This window comes from Talpa occidentalis, unplaced genomic scaffold (genome assembly GCF_014898055.3).
Source record: "Talpa occidentalis isolate TD23 unplaced genomic scaffold, MPIMG_talOcc4v2.1 talOcc4.8, whole genome shotgun sequence".
NCBI classification, from domain to species: Eukaryota; Metazoa; Chordata; class Mammalia; order Eulipotyphla; family Talpidae; genus Talpa; species Talpa occidentalis.
Window position 1 is genome coordinate 114,130,510 of NW_023605194.1, and position 20,764 is coordinate 114,151,273.

The 20,764-nt window shown below is 47.3% G+C and overlaps 1 long non-coding RNA gene across 1 annotated transcript in view; it reads left to right on the forward strand.

The window, feature by feature from the left end:
- The first annotated feature begins 6,513 nt into the window (after positions 1-6,513).
- LOC119234370 (uncharacterized) overlaps positions 6,514-20,764 on the forward strand; it is a 66,473-nt gene continuing 52,222 nt past the window's right edge. The window contains exons 1-3 of the long non-coding RNA XR_005122602.2: positions 6,514-6,572; positions 7,716-7,807; positions 12,742-12,878. This is a non-coding gene — a long non-coding RNA (uncharacterized LOC119234370). The remainder of the gene's footprint in view (positions 6,573-7,715; positions 7,808-12,741; positions 12,879-20,764) is intronic.

Consider the following 20,764-nt stretch of genomic DNA (forward strand, 5'->3'; position numbering starts at 1 on the left):
ATATTTTGTCCCATGTTCACGCAAACTTCTCTGAATCTTAACTCTATTAACTCTATTAAATGTTCAACCCATTGCATCTGCATTTTGTGTGTCTTCTGACAAATTACAAGTGGGACACCCTGCAGTCATTTTGTTGTGTGAGGAACAAGAAGACGTGGGCCTTTTTTAGGCTACTAAACCTATTCAGATATGGGCCCACGTCACTCTTTCTGTCCAGAGAATTTAAGACAAGAACACCAGACGGCCTCTTTAATTCAGGACTGGACTCTGGGGACAGGGACATTTTATCAGTTCTCTTCCAAGAAGTCACTGTGCACTCCTGGTCACTGCTGCTTCTATTGAACCTCAGACAGAGCCACGAGAGAGCCAGGTTAGTTGAAATGCTCTCAGTGATACTGCAACTTCAGGTTTTCAGGCCTAGTCTCCCAGCCAGGAACGGAACCCCGGGCTGCAGGCAGCGCTGAGTCCCAGCCACTAGACCACCTTGGGTTGGTGTCTCATGAAGCTGATGCTCACTTTGCTGATGCTCAGGTTAGAAAACAAAGAGAGGCAGATTTGCTTAGAGAAAGAAAACGTTTATTTTATTTTATATATTTTTACATCATTTTTCATTTTTGCACAATGTATGCATTTTCATCTTGGTTATAGTCCCCATACAATTCCCACCCCCCCCCCTTGTTTTCATCCTACTCTCTCCCCCCACCCCAGTGTGTCTCTGGTTTATAGTTGCTTGTTGATTTTGATTTTTCCTTTATAATAATTAGTCTTTTTCCTGGTCCCTTATTTAGGTTTTCTAAATTCCTGCTTGTGAGTGAGACCATCCGGTATTTTTCTGGCTTATTTCACTGAGCATGATCCCTTCCCGCTCCATCCATGTTGCTGAAAATTGCATAATTCAAAAGGGCACCTGCACCCCTATGTTTACAGCAGCACTATTCACAACAGGTAAGCTATGGAAACAACCCAAATGCCTGAAAATAGATGACTGGATCAAGAAGATGTGGTACATATACACAATGGAATATTACTCAGCCATCAATTAATGTTAATTAAAGAGAAAAGGAACAGAAATAAAGTGGGACTCTCAGGCCGGTGGAGCCAGGAGGGGCAAGGGAGCAGGAGGGAGGGCAAGGGAGCTGAAGTAGAGACATGCCTCAGGGCATATACACCTGCTTTCTCTGATTATTCTAAAGCCTAGTCAGCCTCTTTGTGATTGGTTAGTTCTCCGTGGACTCACCCACTCGGCCTTAAAGTCTCTGAGCCCAGAACTAAGTCTCTGTGTCCCAGCCCTTATCCTAGAGTCCTTTTTCTTTATTATCCTTGTTCCAGAATGTCCTATTGCCCCTAGTCCTGGTGTTTGATTAGTCCCCTGAGAAGTTTGTTACCCTTATCTCCGGAGCCTTCCTTATTCCTCCCAAGGTTTTCCTATTCTATTCTGACCCTAGGAGCTCTCCACTTGCCCAGTGTCTCATCAGGGCAAATTAAATGACATTTTTGAGATGTCTGACTCCATCTCATTTTAAATGTTATTTCAAGACTTAAGAACTTCTGGCCTCTTTTTCTACATAATTTTGAGGAAAGACTGATGAACCTCTTTCAATAAACTTCATGTAACTCCTTACATCTTCTGAGCTTTATTCTGTTATTATTCATTTGTTGGCATTGGTCAGCCTTGAGATAAGTTCAGTACTCTGCTATTCTCAGCTGCTGCCATCCTTTCTCCATTCTTCTGCAAGTCACTAGGAAAAATATCAATTTTATCAAAATCAAGAACAGCAAAATCATACAACTTCTAAATGTCATGGACATCTCTCACAAAACTCTCCCTCTACCTCTCAAAATATTATCGACCCTTCTTAGAAGGCACTTTGGGTGTAAGAAGAGTTGTCGTAGTGTTGTAGAGAAAAAAAAAAACTTTGCTTTTCTAACTTTAAACAAATGATATTGGTCATATTAGGCTAATTTACTGCTTAGCTTGGCTTGAATGGACAATCACTCCTGTTCTCCAGTTACTGTGCATAGGAGTGCCTCAGAATGTCAGTTAGGAACCAGCATCATTGTACTGGATACCATTTTCTAAAATAGGTCAATTCATCTGGCTACTTTGGGACATATTGTATAAATAGCTAATCCTAACAGATGTACCAATTGGCATCTTGTTCACAACAATGCTTTATATAATTTAATGAGAATTTTCTATGACTATCTTCATCAACTAGTAAACCTTTATTCACAGGCTTTCAAAGATTAACCATTTAGGCCAAAACTTCTTAAATTACCTGTGAAAAAGAGATTTTGTTGTTGTTGTTATGACCTGTTCAGTGTTCACATACTCACAGGCATGCAGAATGTAATTCCAGGTGCTTGAGGACATGACAATATCAAATTGTTTAGAAGCCATGTAGTGCTTATCCCGTTTCTGCACGTGTCTTGTGGTAGATGGCGGGGGAGGGGTACTGGTGGGATCTGCAGGCTACTACTAGTGCATGCTCCACCTCTTGAATAGCACTGATGGAGCCTGTTATCTCTGGTGTAGAATCCTGAGGGTGGGGGTTCATCAGTAGATTGTCCTATTGAAAAATTAAAATATCTATTCAGAAAAGAGTCATCTCTCCTAGAGGACCACTTCTAGGCCTCCACTGACCCAGCCGTCCAGGATGGGATTGTGGTTAGGATGTGGACTCTTTTTTTTTTTTTAAAGGTTTATTTATTTATTTATACAAGCACTGGGTACAGTCAGAAGCGTGGGAGGGTGAGAGAATTCACCAGAGCCAGAGCAGGGAACAGAACAGGCAGACCGATGAAATACACTGCTGAGGGGAGCAGCGGGCGGCAGGAGAGGTCTGCACGCCATGGGGGACCCTCACCGGTGGCCGGGGATCGAACCGGTGCTGCAGAGGCTGCGGGCAGCTTCACAGCCCAGCGCTCAACCACTGCGCCACCAGGGGAGGCCCAGGATGTGGACTTTTTAAACGACACCAGCTCTGTCATTTACTAGTGTCCTCTGCAGGGAGCCGTCTGATGTGCTTGTGGGTTTCACAGACGTGGCTGGTGCAGGCGGTTTTCGTAGCAGGTGGCTGTGGTGTTGCTGGAGAGAGTCCTCTGGCATGGTGGACAGGAAGGTGAAATGTTGGAGCTAAGGCTGGAGACTCCTGCTAGGAGTCAGGACCAACCCTCTTGAAAGCCACGAGCTCAGGTCCATCTCCTCAAGCTCAGAGGCCCACGTGAGCATGAAAACTTCCAGTGTCAGTGAAATGTCATCATAGAATAATCATTTCTTCAGCTGTAGCTGCAAACGATGAAGGCGAGGATGGAGGCTGGCAAGTCTCTGGTGGGAAGATTTTGGACAGCTGGTTCTGAACCTTGTAGGGAGCAGCAGATCTTCTCGCGTTGACAACATTGGGGCAACATTAAGGTTTTACACGTGAGCCTGTTTCTCAGCTATGCTGGGGAAGGGAGCGGTGAAATGAGGTGCAGCTGAAACCATGAAGCCACCTTGGGAAGGAATTTATGCTCCAGGGTGGAGCAGGTTTTCCAGGACCCGGGGAATTAGAGGCTGAGGAAGGGCAGGGTCAGCAGAGCCTGAGGCCAAATCAGTTGCTTCCCCTGGGGCTCTGCCACTCAGATTAGGGAGTGTCAAGGGAGGGCACAGAGACAAAGGCTGCCTCCCCACTCCCCAGGGGTAGGTGGGGTTCATGGAAGAGCAAATGACAATAGCACAAACCTGCAGTGGAAATTCAAATCCCAACTTTAATGGGATTTGAGGAAACTTTAATGCCTGCCTGGTTAAATCTGAAATACATGTTACAACGGTCAGTGATTAAAAACCCCAGAGGCGATAAAAGTGGGTTTGTAAATAATCTCTAAAGAACGAATAATAATTTTGTTAGGGAATTCCCCAAGAAGCCAAGAGACCTTATTCAGATGAAATCCTTGTGGATCCTGTAATTTATCACTGCGAATTTGCATCCCCACACCCACCTGGAGCAGCAGAAACTTCTCCTCAGAGGTCGCCTTGCTCTCCCTTAAAATGCTCAGATTGCAAGCCAGGCTTAGAAAATATGTGTCCGGAAATTGTATTGTTCACTTATATTTATAGACCGTCTTTGTCATTGGTAATTGAATTTTCTCACGAACCTTGTGATAATTAACCCATGGGCAGCGACCCGGGGACTTGTCTTTATTTATCCCACCCCTATAGAGCCCGTGGACATTTTCTTGTTAGTCAGAGAATACCCTGGACCTTCAGTCTGTTTTTCTTTTCTCCTGATCACGTAAGGAAAAAACCAGGACAGCCTGAGGCAGAGACTGCTCCCCACTTTCCTTGTCTCCCGAGTATATCAAACCCCCGGCTTTATTCTGTGGCAGTTAGCCCCGTGAAGCAGGTTTTGTTCGTATTTTCTAAATATTATTTTTAATATTTTAATTTGTATTACTTTTTGTGGAGGCAGCCTTGGTTGACACACATGTGATTCAGAGGTGTAGGAGGACAGCCCTTCAGAAGCCTGACCCCACCCCTCACGAGGGGTAGGGCCCCCACATCCTGCTTGGTCTCAGCAAGGGAGACCTGGGAGAGGTAGCTCAGCTTGGGAGGAGCTTAGAGACCGGCGCGGGCGGCCAAGCTGGCTGCGTTTCCGAAGCCTCATGGCACCGGACAGAGCCCTTGGGTCACCCGCCTTCTGCAGGATTTCTGGGGGGCTGAATTAAGGTGCAAAAGAAAACTGAAGGGAAGATTATTGCACTTTAATATTTGACTACTTGAGCTTACAAGGAGACAGGATTTTTATGTGACATTTTAATTTGTTTGGTGCAGTGACAGGCAATGTTGTTTACTATGTTCAAATCCGGGGGAATGTCCCATTCTGGTGTCTGGAATCTGACGCCCGGTCGTGTGCCCGAGACATCTGTCCTGCTTGGCGCTGGCCCTTCATCCCGCCTCCACAATGACGCACTCCTGCCCCTGAGCCCTCTCAGCTCTCTGCCGCGATGGAGGCCGGCCGCTCTCGGAGGCTGAGACAATTCCAAGCCCCGCGGACCAGAATCGCGGGTCATTGTCCCACGGGTGGGCGCATGGGGTGGGCTCTTAGAGCATCTCTCTTTCAGGATTAGCAAAACAGAAGGGCGGCCGTCAGGAGGGCACCATGTTTCCATGGCTCCCTGCCTGGGGAGAGCCCCGCCCAGGTGAGCTGGTCCCAGGTGAGCCTGTGTGAGGCGAGTCCCTCCGAGAAGCGGGAGATGGGAACGGCACGTCCTGCTGTCAGGCTTGGCAGCACCTGAAGCTCCGCCACATCTGCATTTTCCCTTGATGTGAAACAATGCATTCCGTCCTTTGCTGAAACTTAGCTGGAGGTGCCCTGCTGCCGGGATGGGCAGGGCGGGCTGACTCGTGCTGCTGCGGGGCTTTTTTAGAACCTTGTTGGACCAAAAAGCTGAGCAGAAACAGACCAGGGGACCAGCAGGGAGAGAGGCCTCTGGCGAGGACGTGCTCCCGAGCCCGTGTTGTGTGATGCTTGCTGGCCCCAGGGGGCTTCGGGGCCCCTCTCCTCCTGTAAGGGCAGGAAGGACACAGGGCATGTTTTCCGATCCAGCAGACCGGGTAAAGGAGTCCTCAGTGGTTTTTGCAGGTCTTTTATTAGGGTTCACCAGGCATATGGCAGGCAGGGGCACTGGGGGGCCAGTAGGCTGGCAGGCCTCCCAGCCCCCTGCAGGTCTTCACTCTCTCTGGGCTCTCCGGCCTTCTCTCACGTTCTCTCTGCTTCTTTCTCGGCTTCTGCTGGCGTCCCTGCGACCTGCCCCTAAAAGCCCAGTCTCAGCCCAGGTGAATCCCATCTACCTAGGCCCACACCCTGCTCCAGGTGCCGCCATCAGGCATGCCTTCAGGACCGCAGATCCTCATCTATCCTGATGGCGGGAGGGCAGAACAGCCTGACATTTTTCCTTACCCTACAGCCGGTCTCTCGGGAGGGTCCGAGAGCAGCCGAGTGACCAGGTCCCTCCCGTGAGCGAACTGAGGTGGACACTTCCTGGGCAGGAAGATGGAGGACCCGAGGAAGCTCCCCGCTCCGGGGAGAACGCCCCTCAGCCGGCTCTCCCGCGTGGCTGCTGCTCACTCCCGGGTATTTTAAAATATGGGCCGTTGATTTAATAGGTGGGATGCAAAGAAGTGAATAAACATTGCATAACAATGCGCACCTTTTACAGAAACGAGAATGTTTAATCAAGAAAACATGGTTTTCTGTGTCCTCCTATCTTCTCAGTCTCAGTCTCTGGGTGGGAGCACCCCCTGGCCTTTCCAGGTCACCCCTTCTGTAGGGTAAGTAAAGCATCAGGCTTCTCTGCCCTCCCGCCATCAGGATGGATGACAGAACCCTGCGGTCCTGATGCATGCCTGATGGCGGCACCTGGAGGAGGCTGTGGGCGTAGGTAGATGGGATTCACCTGGGCTGAGACTGGGCTTTTAGGGGCGGCATCACCGGGACACCAGCAGAAGCAGAACACGAGAGAAGGCTTGCCGGGGGCGAGAGGCCCGCCAGCCTCCTGGCCCCCCAGCGCCCCTGCCTGCTGTGTACCTGGTAAATCCCAATAAAAGCCTGAAAAGCCACCCAGGGCTCCAGGACTCTCTCCTTACCCCTTCTGCTCAGATCATAGAGATCCTGCCCTGTGCCCTCCTGCCTTTACACCTCCCCTCCCCTCCTCCCCTCAGGTGGGACAGGATGGGTGGCGGAGGGGCTGGATGGTTGGGGGCTGCAACTGCTGTTCCCTCCCCAGGCCCTCTGGCCACTGCGGACTCCCAGGTGGCCTCACTCTGGCCAACAGCCTCCCCTGGGGGACGGTGTTAAGAGGACACAGGGCCTGGGGGTCAAGATGGTTCTTCCCCACCCACCGCTGGAAGCATAACAGGGTCCTGACCCCAAAGAGCGGGTGCTTGGCCTCTAGGGAAAGAACTCCCTGGAGAGCGCGGGGTGCAGCTGAAGCGGGCAAGGCTTTGTTGGCGGCGCCCGAGGGAGCCAGCCTGGAGAGCAGGCCTGGCCGCTCCTGCTGGGTGTTAGGAGCAGGGGGTGCAAGGCTGCCACAAGGCCGAGGAGAGCGGCGTGGCAGCCTGTTCTGCGCTGGGCTCTCCCCGGCAGGCGCAGGTGTCTCCACTGTGGGCTCCCGGCCTCCTCCCTCCGAGACGGACATGATCATGGCGCCCTCTGGCCTGGAAGCCCAGTTGCTCCCACAGGGCCCGCAGCCCAGATCCATGTCGGCTCACCCAGCACCTGGGGCAACTCATCCTACCCGCTGGCGGTTTCTCTCACCCGGACCGTCTGGAAAGCAGGAGTGACTGTCTCAGTCCCTGTCAGGATGTGGTGGAACTCCGGAAGGCGAGACTCACGAAGTGTGGGTCTTCCCAGTGACCGGCCCCCCTGGGGGTTCATCTCAGATTTGCCCACACCGAGCCCCCAGCCTTTGGTCCGTCACAGCTCAGGGGCCCACAGAACCTTCGGCTTTGGGGTCCTAGTTCTGCACGTGGGGTTCTGTGCGCACCTGTCAGGGACCTATGAACCCCTCGTCCCTTAGGAGCCCAAGAGAGCTGTTGCGTTTTCAGCTTGTTCAGCATTTTGCTGCTTGTTGGAAGGGGGCAGCTTCGCGCCTTCCTGCAGGAGGAACTGGGAGTCTTGGCTGCATTATTAATAGTGTTTTTTGTTTTTTTTTTTTTTTTTTTTTTTTTTTAGGAGACTCAAACTGAGGCTGTTCGGAGAAAGCGAGGACGTGAGGACGTTTTGCTTTTGCACATCGGATGGCAGTGGGTCAGCGCCAGGCTGCGGTGAGTAAGGAAAGGGCCAGCGCCGAAGGCTCCCTCGCTGATCCTCAGGTTGGGAAGGGGGCGTGTGAGGGGAGGGAGCTACCCCCAGGCTCTGCTCTCTTCTCTCTGCTCGGGGTCCGCCCCGGAGCTCTGCTTGCTCCCAGGGCTTCTGAAATCCTGTTTATTGAGACCAGTTGGTTTACATCGTTGTATTTTGGGGGTTGTTGGTTTAAACCGACAATGTCCTGACCCAGCCGGTGTAGAGCTGAGATACCCCCTCATTTCAGAAGAGGGTGTTCTCAGTCCTTGGGGGTCGGGTGTAAATTGAGCAGCCCCTATGGGAAGTGGGCGACCACTTCACAAAATACCAGTGGAAATGCACCGACACTCCTGCTCCGACTTCTTGAAGACTGTGAGAACACTGACCTAGGAGACGCGCACACCCGACCTTCGTGGCCTTAGTCACAATAATCAAGACGTAGAAAGGATTTAAATGCCCGCTGCCCGATGACTGGGTGAAAACAAACAGCGGAATCTGGGCTCAGTGGACACCCTCTGCTCTTAAAAAGCGCTGGTGCCTCCTGCGAGAGGCCTGGGCGCTGGGAGTGAGGGAGCGAAGCAGAGGCGGGGAAAGTGAAGGCGGATTTGGCTTGGCTTCCCTCACGCAGCACCAGTCACCGAAGCAGACAAAGCGATGGTACACAGCAGAGTTAACTTAGAGTCTGTGAAAAAGGTGACAGTTCCCAGAAGGGCCGGGAGTAGGGGTGGGGGACAGGGGCGTGGTGTGTGTGTGTGGAAGAAGGGACGGGGGTGGATGTGACCGTAGGGGCCACCGGAACTGGAAACTTTGGTGGAAGGCAGATGAAGTGTGTGCACGCCTTGAGGGGTGAAGCTGTGTCCTGAAATAATATCGCCTTATAAATAAATGGCAAATTAATACAACTTGATAAAGACAACACAAGCATGCTCTCTAAAGTCTCCATTCCCCCATCTGCAAGCCCCGACAATCCCTGCCCGCTGGCGTCTCCATTTGCTTTGTTTATTTTCTTCTTCTTTAGCAATGGTGACAATTTCTGGGAGTTTCTAGGTTGCGCACCCTCCTTTCTAAAGCCGTAACCCTCGCTTCCACCCGCCCTCTGCTCCACTCTTTGTCCTGCTGTCCGATCAGCGCTCCAGATGACTCTCCGGTGGGCAGGCGCCGGTAATTACCTTTGTCAGGATGAATTGCTTGCGGTGGGGTGGAGTTGAGCTGAAAGGTGGCTCCTCATTGCAGGGGGATAACATTCCCTATTTTAACACAAGTTCCTGGCCAGTGGCGATCAAGACACCGCCTTCATGCCTTCATCCTCTTCCCTCCAATACAGGCAGCAGAGTTGCCCGTGTCCCCAAGAAAAGCTCTAACGTCGAAATGATGATGCTTTTCGTTATGAAGACTGAGAATCCTATTTGATGGTGTGTGTTCTTTAAGGCAAACTAATACGTTATTTCACAACCAAAAAGCTATTGCTTGTTACTGCATTCAGTTTTCAGTGGGTTTGAGTGGATTTGAAATGGATGAACTATAAGTGACTGGAGAAGTTAATTTTCCTTGTGGAGAAAAGATGATCGTAAAGGAACCAAGCTGAAGTTTCACACCAATTTTGATTCCCTTCTACAGCAGAGAGAATGTTATTTCTAAGCTGCAGAGCAATTAATGACTAGCACTGCAGGATGTATTTAATTGAGTATTGATTTAAGGCCAAGCTGTTGTTTGGCTGAGGCCTTGTGTTATAATTAATGGACCTTAGGCAGAGTTTAATTTTTCTGTACTATACCTGATTTTCAAGCATTGCAATAGCAGCCCTCAAACAATCCATACAGGGAGACTTGGACTTTGCCCATTAACTTTTTAAAGTTTTGACTGAATTTTTAACATGCCCAGAAGACTTTGGGCTTGTGATAGTAACTTCAAAGTCTGCTGCATTTTGAATACATTTAAGGTTTAAATTCTCCCATTGACATATTGCCATTTAGTCAATAAATTTATTTGTATTACTTTAGTACGGGGTGATATGAGTGTTTCCTGATGAGAATGGTTCCTAAAACTTCTCTGGGGTTCTATAGAAAGTGAATAGACAGTCGTTTGTCCAGTGTAGTGTTGGATGTTTAATGCTGACTGCTCCCTTGAAGGGGTTGCTCCTTTCAAGGGTTCAGCCATACTAACATCCAATGATTAATCCCCCATAGAGTGACAGAAATATATGAATTTATAATTTTTAGAATAGCCATCTGGTCCCTCTGATGGCCCAATGCTTGAACGTTAGCCCTTGCTATGTTTAGGACGATGACTTCAATCTTCATTAGCTTGGAAGAGTCAGTAAATGCATCTCAAATGCAAAGCATTATGGGCATTTGCAGGCATATGGTAATGAGCGTTGTCCAGCTGGGAGTGGCCACCTCTAAGCCAACAGCCTGTTCTGAACACAAGCCTTGCAGATGCAACCACACCACGTGGCTAGGTAGCAGGCTGTAAGGATTGCCTGACCAACTCTGTTTACCAAACTTTCTAAAATGATGAGTCTTCTCTGTTTCTTTGTCCTACTGGCACATTCTGACCTTTCTCCCCAGTCACTGTTAGAGCAAAATCACCTTCATTTCAAGCCTTGTCAGTGTTATCCAAGGGGTGCTGACTGGGCTCTGCAGTGTAGAAGTTCCAGGCTCTTCAAGCCCGTCTTGCTATCCTCACATGTCAGACTAGCTGCTTGTTTCTGTGGTGCGGTGGTTGGGGAGTCTGCTGTAATCCCAGCAGCGATTTCAGGTCTGGCAACTGGCACTCCCTTTCTGAAGAGGAGAGCAGCTGCTTTGTGTCAGCTCCCCAGAGAGCTACCACTTTGGGGAAAAAACCATGAAACACTCACAAGAAGGGGTGTACTGGCTGGATTTTATAACTCTTCAGTGGATTCAAGGCTCCAGCATGTTTGCACGATCTTGCAGCTCAGGGCGTAACTGGGTGAATCCATCAGAGTAGGTGTTCAGGATTAACCATGTGGATTTTAATGAGTCGCTGATCTTTAATTTATTCTGCATCTTCAAAATTAGGTGGTGGAAAGAAAAATGAAGAGGTAGGTGGTAGATTTATCTCCATTTCAGAGCTACCACATCACTCACTGGTCAAGCAGCATAAACCTCTTAGCATGCTGATAAGCTGTATTTATTTTGGTCACTGATCAGTAAATTTTAGGGAGTGGAGCCGTGTGGGGATATGAACATACTGATGAAAAGGGCATTTTTTTCCTCTTTGTGAATGTGATTCATGTATTTCCAAGTCTGAAGGACATTTACCGTTACGGCATCGTCGACTCACTGAGACCTGCGCTCTTTGCTCGTCCTGCACTGATGCTTAACTCGCTTGGGGTTTATATGATGAAAATTCAAGCATGTGTGTAGGTACGAACCCCCTTGACTCTCCAGCCACGTCATAGACCAACCATTTTTGTAAATGATTATCATTAATACATTCCAGCAGAACAGTGCCTTTTATTTGTGTGTTGAGGTATTTTGACTAGAAGCACAAAGCAAGTACCACGGAAGATACACGCGGTAGAGAAATCCTGGGCTCTGGACTTCTTTCTGCCTTACAGAGCTCGGGCTGGGGCAGTGACTGTCTAAGGCATGTTCTGTTATGAGCTGATGAGACGTGGGCATTCAGAGAAAGGAGGTGGCAATTTGGCCTGAAAGTGCTTCTGGGGTCATTCACGTCCTGGCCACAACCAGGGTAAATTGTGCAATGGGCAGAGTCTATTGTTTAATTAATTCATTTGTGGTGGTCACATGAATTTACAGCACTGTGGGATTTAGGGGTGTGGGCCACAACTCTTCAGCTACATGCCACCACCCCACCCCCACTGCCGAGGCACCCACAGTTCTCCACCATAGTCCGCTGGGCTCCCTCACCTTTGACCCAGTCCCAACCTGCCCCCCGAAGCCAGGCAGGGCATCTTGTTGAATGAATGATAAGTAGTGAATGAATGGCAGGAGGGAAGGACAGCCGGAGCTGCTGTGGCCTCGGTGACCGCCTCCCCTCTGCCTGCCACGGGTCCTGCTGTGGTCCAGGGCACAGATTACACCGAGACGATCCCATTTCAACGCTGAGCATCACTCTTGTAACCATGGAAACTGTGTATATACAATGTAAGCCCACTCTCCCTCAACTCCCATCTAGAAAGAGGGTCATGGTGTCTCTGCCTCCCAAAGATGGCATGGGTGTTAACTGATCTCAATTGTATGAGTATTTAGATATTTAGAGTACTTCTTGACACATTTGAATAATTTTTATTTTTTTATTATTTTTTCTTTTTTTTAAGATTTATTTATCTATGCATTCAAGAACTGGGGTACAGGCCAGAGGTGCAGAGGGGTGAGAGGATTCACCAGAGACAGAGCGGGGAACAGAACAGGCAGACTGATGAAATACACTGCGGAGGGGAGCAGCAGGTGAGACAAGAGAGGTCTGCTGCGCCATGTGCACAGCTCCCTGGCTGGCCAGGGATCGAACTCTTGCTGCAGTGGCTGCAGATAGCTTCACAGGTTGCGTCTTAATCTCTTGCGCCATCAGGGAGGCCCCTGAATAATTTTTAAATACGTGTGATTGTTATTCCATCTTGGAATCTGGAATGATTCTCCTTTGTGCCTTTAAAATGCCCTTCCTGAAGATCTTGCCGTTGCACCACTGGGCTCTGGCGTCTGGTGCACTGTTGTGTTTCTCTGACAGGCTGATCTGAACCCTGCTGCTCCTCCTGCGGGTCAGCTCTGATGTCCCCCTTCCTGTGTGGTCCCTGACCTTTCATCTCCCCTTTCTGAAATTCCAACTGAGAGAAAGTCTATCCCTTCCCCTTCTAGTAGAAGTCGTGGCTTCCTTGGTTGCTTGCAATGCCTAGATAATGAAACAGAGCTTGCTGGCGTTACCTCTCTCGTAGGTCTCCCTGCAAGATTCCCCAGGGACCCACTGGAAAAGAATGAGCCTGGATGCTTAGAAGTCTATTCCCTCTCTGGGCAGCCAGGCAAGCGCTGACCTGACCTCAGCTTCCAAACCACTGGCGGTTTACTGCTTCAGGTATGTTTGCTGCTCACTCAGAATGCATCTAAAGGTAATAGAATGTCCTCCTAAGCCTCTTACTTGAAATCCATCAGTTTGATGCTGTAGGCTTGAATTATTCCGAATATAGCTCTTGAATTTCTCTGAAGTTGTGACTTACTCCTTCAATATATAAAGGAGGCGGCTTGGAGACTAGGATGGGTATAGCCGAAGGCAGGAGCCTGATGTGGCCGAGCTTTTGCAAATGAAGGCACCTCAGAGCCTTGGGTTTCAAACTGGAGCAGATCATGTGACTGTGTCACAAATGGCTCTAACAGTGCAGAGCATGAGATGTTTTACATAACAGTTTTTTCAACTGAACTCTACCCCATATGCCATTGAGGTTGGGAATGGTTTCGGGGGACAGTACACTGTAGAGAAATGATGATTTCTCTTTGAACATGCATTGCTTTCTCCATGGAAGACTTGTACTTCTGACTAGTCATGGCTTGTTTTTGAAAAGCCTGGGTGTAAGTCTAGCTGGTGACCAGACAGGGGAAGCGTTGTTTATTGTTGTATAGTAAGCGCCAATGGGAGAGGTTAAGAGAACAATTCATTAGTCTGTCATGAGGGATTCAGGAAAAAAAAATTGCTGTCATTCAATAGAACTGATTGGAGCCTAGTTATGGAGAACAGAGTCTGCGAAAGGATGAAATTCACAGAGAGGCAAAAAGGGAACAAAATGAAGGCTTGCTCCAGCTATGCTATTTCTTGCTCTTAAAAGGGGAGAGATGATACGGGGATGTAAAGCAATGACTTTGAGAGCAGATGTATGACAGTGCGTGTGCCGTTCTGTCGGTATAACTCATGAAAATGCCCCGCGATGTAAATGTTTAGGATCCTTTTATTGAATTACTGCAACAATCATAACGTGCCATGAAAGAAAGGCACCATCTATATGCTAATTAAGAAAAGGCAACATGCTGTAACTACTGTGCAAACCATAAAATATTCAGTGCGTGTTTGTTAAGAATCCAAAGAGCTTCTGTTTTAACTTGATAGGTGCAATTTGGCTGGAAAAGAGGTGTTTCGAAGCAGATTGTTAAATGCTCTTTTATGGTCGCTGGCTGTTTAACAAGGAACTCAGTGTGATGAGAGGGAAGGATCACTTGGACTTGAAACACTGTTTTAAATCACTTGGAGGAGTTTGAAGAAGGATATTGACCCAAAAAAGAAGTGTCTGTCTTGGCTTCGCAAATCACTGGGATGGGATGAAATCTATTGTGTAGCCGGGGACCAAGGAGACATGGTTCGGTCCTTGAGATGTTTGGGTCTCGTTTTCATTGCACCTATTTTTTGTTGGCATGTTCCATTCAGAATGAAAAACCTCCATGACACCCATCGGGTGCTCCTGAGTGGCTGAACCACGTCCCACCAAATTACCGCTGCTCTTTCTGCACCTCTGCAGGCGCATGCCTCGCTCCACATGATGGAGAGATAGATGCCCTTCCCCTTGTCAAATTGAGTTCACTGGAGAGATCTTTCCAAATGTGCTGTATTTCCTCACCTGCTGTAGATTTCTTTTAGTGTGTCGATATTTCTAGTCTTTGAACCAGACTTGTAAAGGTTTAGGGCTGCAGGCTTCACGTTTTCTAAGTAGATGCCCAAATTGTTTTTGCTTTGGTGACTCTCTGGATACAATTTGCTCCTTAATGTCTTCCTCTTCAGACTGGTCACAGGCTAATGGTCCCGAGCAGGTGAGGTGTTGAAAATGGGTCAAAGCACTCTGCTCAGGACTGCTATTTTGGGGAGTCCACCTCTCTTTACTGGCCAGCAACTCTGTGTTCTGAGTCCTAGAGGGGTCGGCACTGTTCTAGACCTCGTGCTAATGGCTCTGTAGACCAGCTGCTTTCACTCATGTCCTCACTGCTGCCCGAATTAATCCTGGCAAGGTTGCTAGACAGACATGAGAAGGCCTTGGCAGTGTGGAAACTTCTGCCCCAGGCTAGTGCTCTGGCTGAAGAAATTCCTCATCGGCATACTTGCAGAAACACATTTTATAAAAGAAAGAATTTTGTGCCCTGATTATAAATTTGCTATAAAACTTACCAAGGCTGAAAAAGGCACATAGATGTAGCTCATCACTGAGCAAACCTAGTCTTCCTCAAGCTGATTAGAAATAAATGTGGATTCCAAAATGCAAACTCATTCTTCTCTCCCGCAGGGCCTATTTAGCTGGTGTAGAGACTGCTTTGAGTCAAGGCTAGCAGTAAGTCCTCTGGGATTTTCCCTGTTCCTTTTGCATATCCCCTTCCTGAAGGGCCAGTTTCATCCTCCCCTCTCCTGTTGGGATGACACTGGCTTGAGTCAAGTCATTTTTCTTTTTGTCTCTCCTGGAAACTGCATTGGGTTTGTTGTGAATGTCACATGCCTCAGAGTGGAGTTGTAATAGACTAGGGTGGCTTTGTAATGTGTCAAGTTGGCAAGGGTTTCCTATATTTTCCTAAAATCTCCATGCTTCTGGTTGGGTGAGATCAAGAGATTATGAGGGTGATTTGGAGGAGGGAGTCAAGGACAGTGACTGTGTCTTGCAGTCACTGCCTGGTCCCTTACCTCACGTGGGCAGACGTGGGCATAGCTCAGTGAGGACGGGCCCTGACCTCTGCTGGACACCCACTTCCCGAGGTCAGAGAGTCCTGCTTGTCCCTGTGAGCTCCAGCTCATGCTGTGAGTCCGGCCTGCTCGTTCCGTCCACCACATGAGGTCCTCTCTTTCTTCCCTAGTTGCTTGTCCTGTGGATTTTAAGCTCCTGAATCAAATGCAAAGACAACTGTGAAATCAGCTCCCCGAACTCTGTAAGGTGAAACCCTTATTACAAATGGATTGATTTGTCTTTCTACTTCCATTCTGGTGGTTCTACCTCTCTAACAAAATCCTGATCTATACTAATTTGGTACCAGAAATGACTCTAGAAGAGCAGAATCTTAAGTTACTCAGTATTGGTTCTGGGTTTTCTGGAACTGGTTCTTTATCTGATTGGTTGTGTAAGTCTCAGTGACCCTGTCATGAATGATTAAGAGGATACCAGTAAGCTCCGCCTTGCAATGGTAAATGTTAGGTAAATTCACATTCCGATACTTGTAATTAAGTAACTGTAGAAGGCTCCAGTTGACCAAGTGCTTGCTGTCATCACAGATTTTCCTGAAAGTTGGAGTTGGCTCCTTATAACTGTGCTGGAGAACCTGGGAGTAATAAATGATAAGTACAGGTCTTCAAATTCCTGGCTCACAGTCCAAGCACCTGGAAGGTTCTTTGACCTCCCTGAAGATCCTCCCTTATGTCCTGTAGTTACAATGATGAGATTGCTAGAAATCAAACCTAGAATCTGATCTTGAGGGTGATTGAACTACAATGCAAATGACTTCCCAATCTGTAGGGTCCCTCTTATTAAAGCTGAGGCCCTGTTTGGAAGGCTGGGACTGTAAATGGCATAGGGACAAAAGGGCGATCCTGATGATGCTAGAATCTTGAACCCTAAATTTCACCACATCTTTGCAGTTGAAGAATCCCTGTTTGAATAGCCAATCTCCTGTTTGAATAACCTAAAGAAAGCTTCATCTGAGTTGCTTCACTTGCAAAGCATTGCTAGTTTTTTGTTTTTTTGAGTGGGACAATGCAAAGTATTTTGTGTGGATGGAGAACATTTGGATGCAGGCGGGCATGAATAACCTTGACCTGCGATATGACCACCACACAGGGAGCAAGATGTTCTCCATCAGGACACAGCAGAGCCTCTGTGACCTGTGATGGTGTTTTGGGGGGCCAGAATGATGATGAAAGGCCAGAAGGGATTTGAAATGCCAACTGTCATCTGGACCCACTTGCATTGGTGGAGACACTTGCACAAAGAAGCATAATGGGTAGGATCTTGGCTTCTTCCCTCCTTACTTGGACACCTTGGGAAAATGCTTAACTGATCTGTTGCTTCATCACTCCTGCATTTTCCTGAGGGATGCAAGATTGATGCCAGCAACCATCACCATTATCTGCTCCCTCCACATGGGAGGGCTGGGGCAGCCTAGGACATGCTCTGGCAGCCCTTTCCAGGCCCTCACACTGGCTGTTGCACCCCCTGTTGGGGCTGCTGAGGCTCCCAAACACCAACGCTTCTCTTCCCCGGGGCCTATAGTCTCCAGATCCTTTTCTGGAGTTTTGGGTCTCCGAATGTTGATTCAATGTCCAAATTCTTTGCTGAAAGACAGTCATGTTTTCCTCCACGGGGAGCTACTCTTTCTCTACTTGTAGCTTTTCTCTTTGGCCATCTGAAGGGTTAGGGCCCCTTTGGGAATCTGCTTTGATGGGTGCATAGCGCCCCCTGCTGGGCATAGTTATAACACAGCACCAGCTGAGCACTGAGCTCCTGCCCGGTGCCCGGCTGGGTGCAGGTTGGTGAACACAGACGCAGAAGTGGGTGCCTGGAGGGACTCTGCACCGACATGCAGCCGGTCAGTGGATCAGATCCAGGTCGTCCACTTCCAGAAAGTGTGCATGTCATCGCTGTTCGGTAGGAACAGCTACTTTGGGCTCTGTTAACATTGGAGTGGAAGCCTTTGCCACCCACCAACTAATATATTTCTACAGCTATTCCATGTGTGACCTTCCCAAAGGGGTTTGAACTCACATGTTCAGGTAGAAACATTGACCTCCCAGGGTTGCTGTGAGGATTGAAGGAAATATTCTACTGGAAACAATCTAGCAAAACACCTGGCATGGAGTACAGCCTAAATTGACATCACTTACGTTACCTTCTTCCAGATCCTTCCAGGATGCTTCCACTTTCATCTAACTGTGAGGAAATTTCCTATGGTCTTAGAGCATCGTTCCAAAGAACTAACCCTTTCATCAAGGAATCCTAAACCTCGTGATCTGAGCCCAGCCTTGTTCCCAGTGCTCTGTCCAGCTCATTCCCAGCCCCACCTCAGGACTTAGAGGCCTTAATACAAATAGGACTTGTGATTAAGTGCCTTGATATTTCAGTACCAACAGGGCACAGACAGAGCTTCCTATATCCTATATTTGGTGATGTCAACACTAGTTTGTTTGCAAAACTCTTTTTAAGTCCAGATTGGTTTTGGTGCAACAGAGGTTACTGAGGATTATTTAGAGTAGTGTGCAATTCACTGTCCCTTGGATTAGCCAATGGGAAACAGGAATCAGTCTACCTGCCATCAGATCACAAAATATGAACGACAGATTCACTCTCCTGCCTGATGTGCAACATATACATTCATTTCAAGATCATGAGGGAATTTGCCTTTGTTTCTAATGCTGACTTGGCTAAAAATGAGTGATATTTAAACACGCTGTGCCTTTGCTATTTTAAATGTTCTGTGTAAATTAGAGGGGTTGGACTCTGATCTCTATGGTTCATTTACTTTGAATTCAGTGGTTTTCATATTTTAGATCTCATCCTTCATATTTACTAGAGAATGACCTTGACATCCTGCTGGGGGCTTGTTAATAGGATTCAGAAATAGTCACTAGGATTTCTGTTTGCATATAAGCTGAAAACTACAATTAATAATGTACATATGAAAGTTAAGGTACTTCCGGTGACATTTTACGATGTTTATTGCAAGAGAATCATTTTCTTAAATCTCGGGTCATCATGTTCATTAATAAACAGCTCAGCTATTAAATTTTTTATCCAGTTCTTATCGGAAAGTTGTATAGGCTTGAAATGTAATGGAAATCTCACACGGCTGGAGATCTCACAGATGTTCTCTGATGATGTGATGTGCTTGTTCCTTTAAAAATGCCACCCACCATTCCCTATGATCTGGGGTTTCTGGGTCTCTGGATATGTAAGTAGACTTGTTACAACACAAACAACCAGAATGCTTTGCATTTGTCCCTGTCTTTGTGGGAGGAGAGTGACCTAGTGGAGGCTAATGATCTGTGTCTCTGATGCAGACCTTCTTTATCAGAGAAGAGGAAACTTTGGAGAATTTCAGGATATTCTTACCCAAAAGAGGTAACAGATAGACTAGAAGAACTGGATTTGTCTGGAGGATCGAATGGCTCGGTCATTGCTTTGCGTGGGTGTGGCACGTAGACTAGCGACCCTCCTGCTCGCCAGGGCTCAATGCACAGTGTCTACCATGCTGGTATCTTAGTGCCCTCACCCATCTGTCCTTTCACCGTTGACATTGTATGTTGCGATGAGCGTGCAGAAGTCTCTGTATCTGCTGTGTGGGCCCTGCTTCTGCTCTGCCGTCTGTCTCTCAACAGATTGCATCAAGGACAATACAGAAACACTTTGATTTTCAATCTCAAATGGTCCTACTGCTGATAGATGCCGCTCTGCTGGCTCCTTGTTGTTCTACATCTCAAACCACGTGGCCAAGAGGGCAAGAAAGGGCCAGTGGGTGCTCAAGGGCACACCACCATCAGCAACATTCGTGTGCCATTCTGCTCCTGTGGTTTTCAATCTGTAGTATTTCCTATTTCTATACTTAGAAAATAAAATGAAATCAAGAAATTTGAGTATATGTGTCTCGGGGGAAGTCCAGTAAACTCTACTTATATCGGAAAGGTAAGAGCTAGTGGACATGGCCCCTCTCCACATTTGCTACAGACTCTGAGAACATTGTACCCTTCAAAGACGATTCATTTCCCTCCCAGGACATGGGACCGAATGTTCTGTGGTACATTTATCATACACCAGCATGATTTATATGCCTGCACATTAGAATTCCTAAGCTTCAGAGACGAAACAGCAACCTAATACAAAGTTAAATATTTGAGGTAGGTGAGTAGATAATAAAAGTCCTAATATTAATTATTACATAACTTAAACATAGATAGCAAGGACCGGAGTAGTTTGGAGAAAGGGTGAAAATAAAGCCTTTAAGTCATCGTGCTTATCGGAATTTCTTATTCCAGCTATAATTCTCCTTATAAATCAGTACTTTCTAATCTCAGTCTTGATGGAATGCTAGAGCTAACGGTGCTGAATAATAATTTTGTTCTCAGGTAGAGAGGAATGAAGGAGGAATAAGCAGACATTCTAGATAATTGCATCAGCCTCCCCACCACCCAGCGCCATGCTAGCATCTCAAGTAATGTCCCCTTTGTCTCTCTGAGAAAAACTATTTCATGATTTATTATGCTGGCTTAAAGAGTGTATAACTCTGGAGCTAGAATATGACTGAAGGGAAATCAGACATAAAGAATGTCACAGCACTGGGTATACATAAATTTTTCAGAATTTCTTATATCAACTGTTTGGGCTGCTTTTCCAAGAAAATAGTCAAAGACAAAATAGATAGATGTTATATAAACAAAAATACATCATAGAAAGTAGTGTCTAGTTATCTCCATAGTCTAGCATTAAGATAAGGAACAGGCTCTGCCGACAGCTTCCTTGTTTTGAGATTTCTCTTTCATCAAATTTGTCAAAATGAACCCCCTGATATGAGATATCAGTGTCTTTAATTGGCACTGAGGTTGGCAACCTGAGTTTTTGCAGCCATTGTTTTAATGCACAGAAAATGCCGTGAAAATGAGCCTGTGGTTACCTGTCCCTCTCCCGACATGCTTTAAAAAAATATAAAACCAAAGCGTATAATTTTCCACACTCTGCACACCTGAAACTAGATGGGGCTTCAGTCAGTCTGCATGTGAGGAACTTGATTTCCCATTCCCAAGAGTGTGGTCTCTCTCCAGATAAGCAAGGTACCCATTTCACCTGTGTGATCCTCAACTGATGGCCTCTTTGATGAAATAAGAAGATAAATAGGTTTTCCCTTATTACCTAATAGGTATTTCCCATTCCTTATGGTGCTCTTTAAATTGTCAAGAGCAAAAGGAACAGTTTTATATCTGATGTCTCAGAAGGAGAATGGAACCCTCTACCACATATA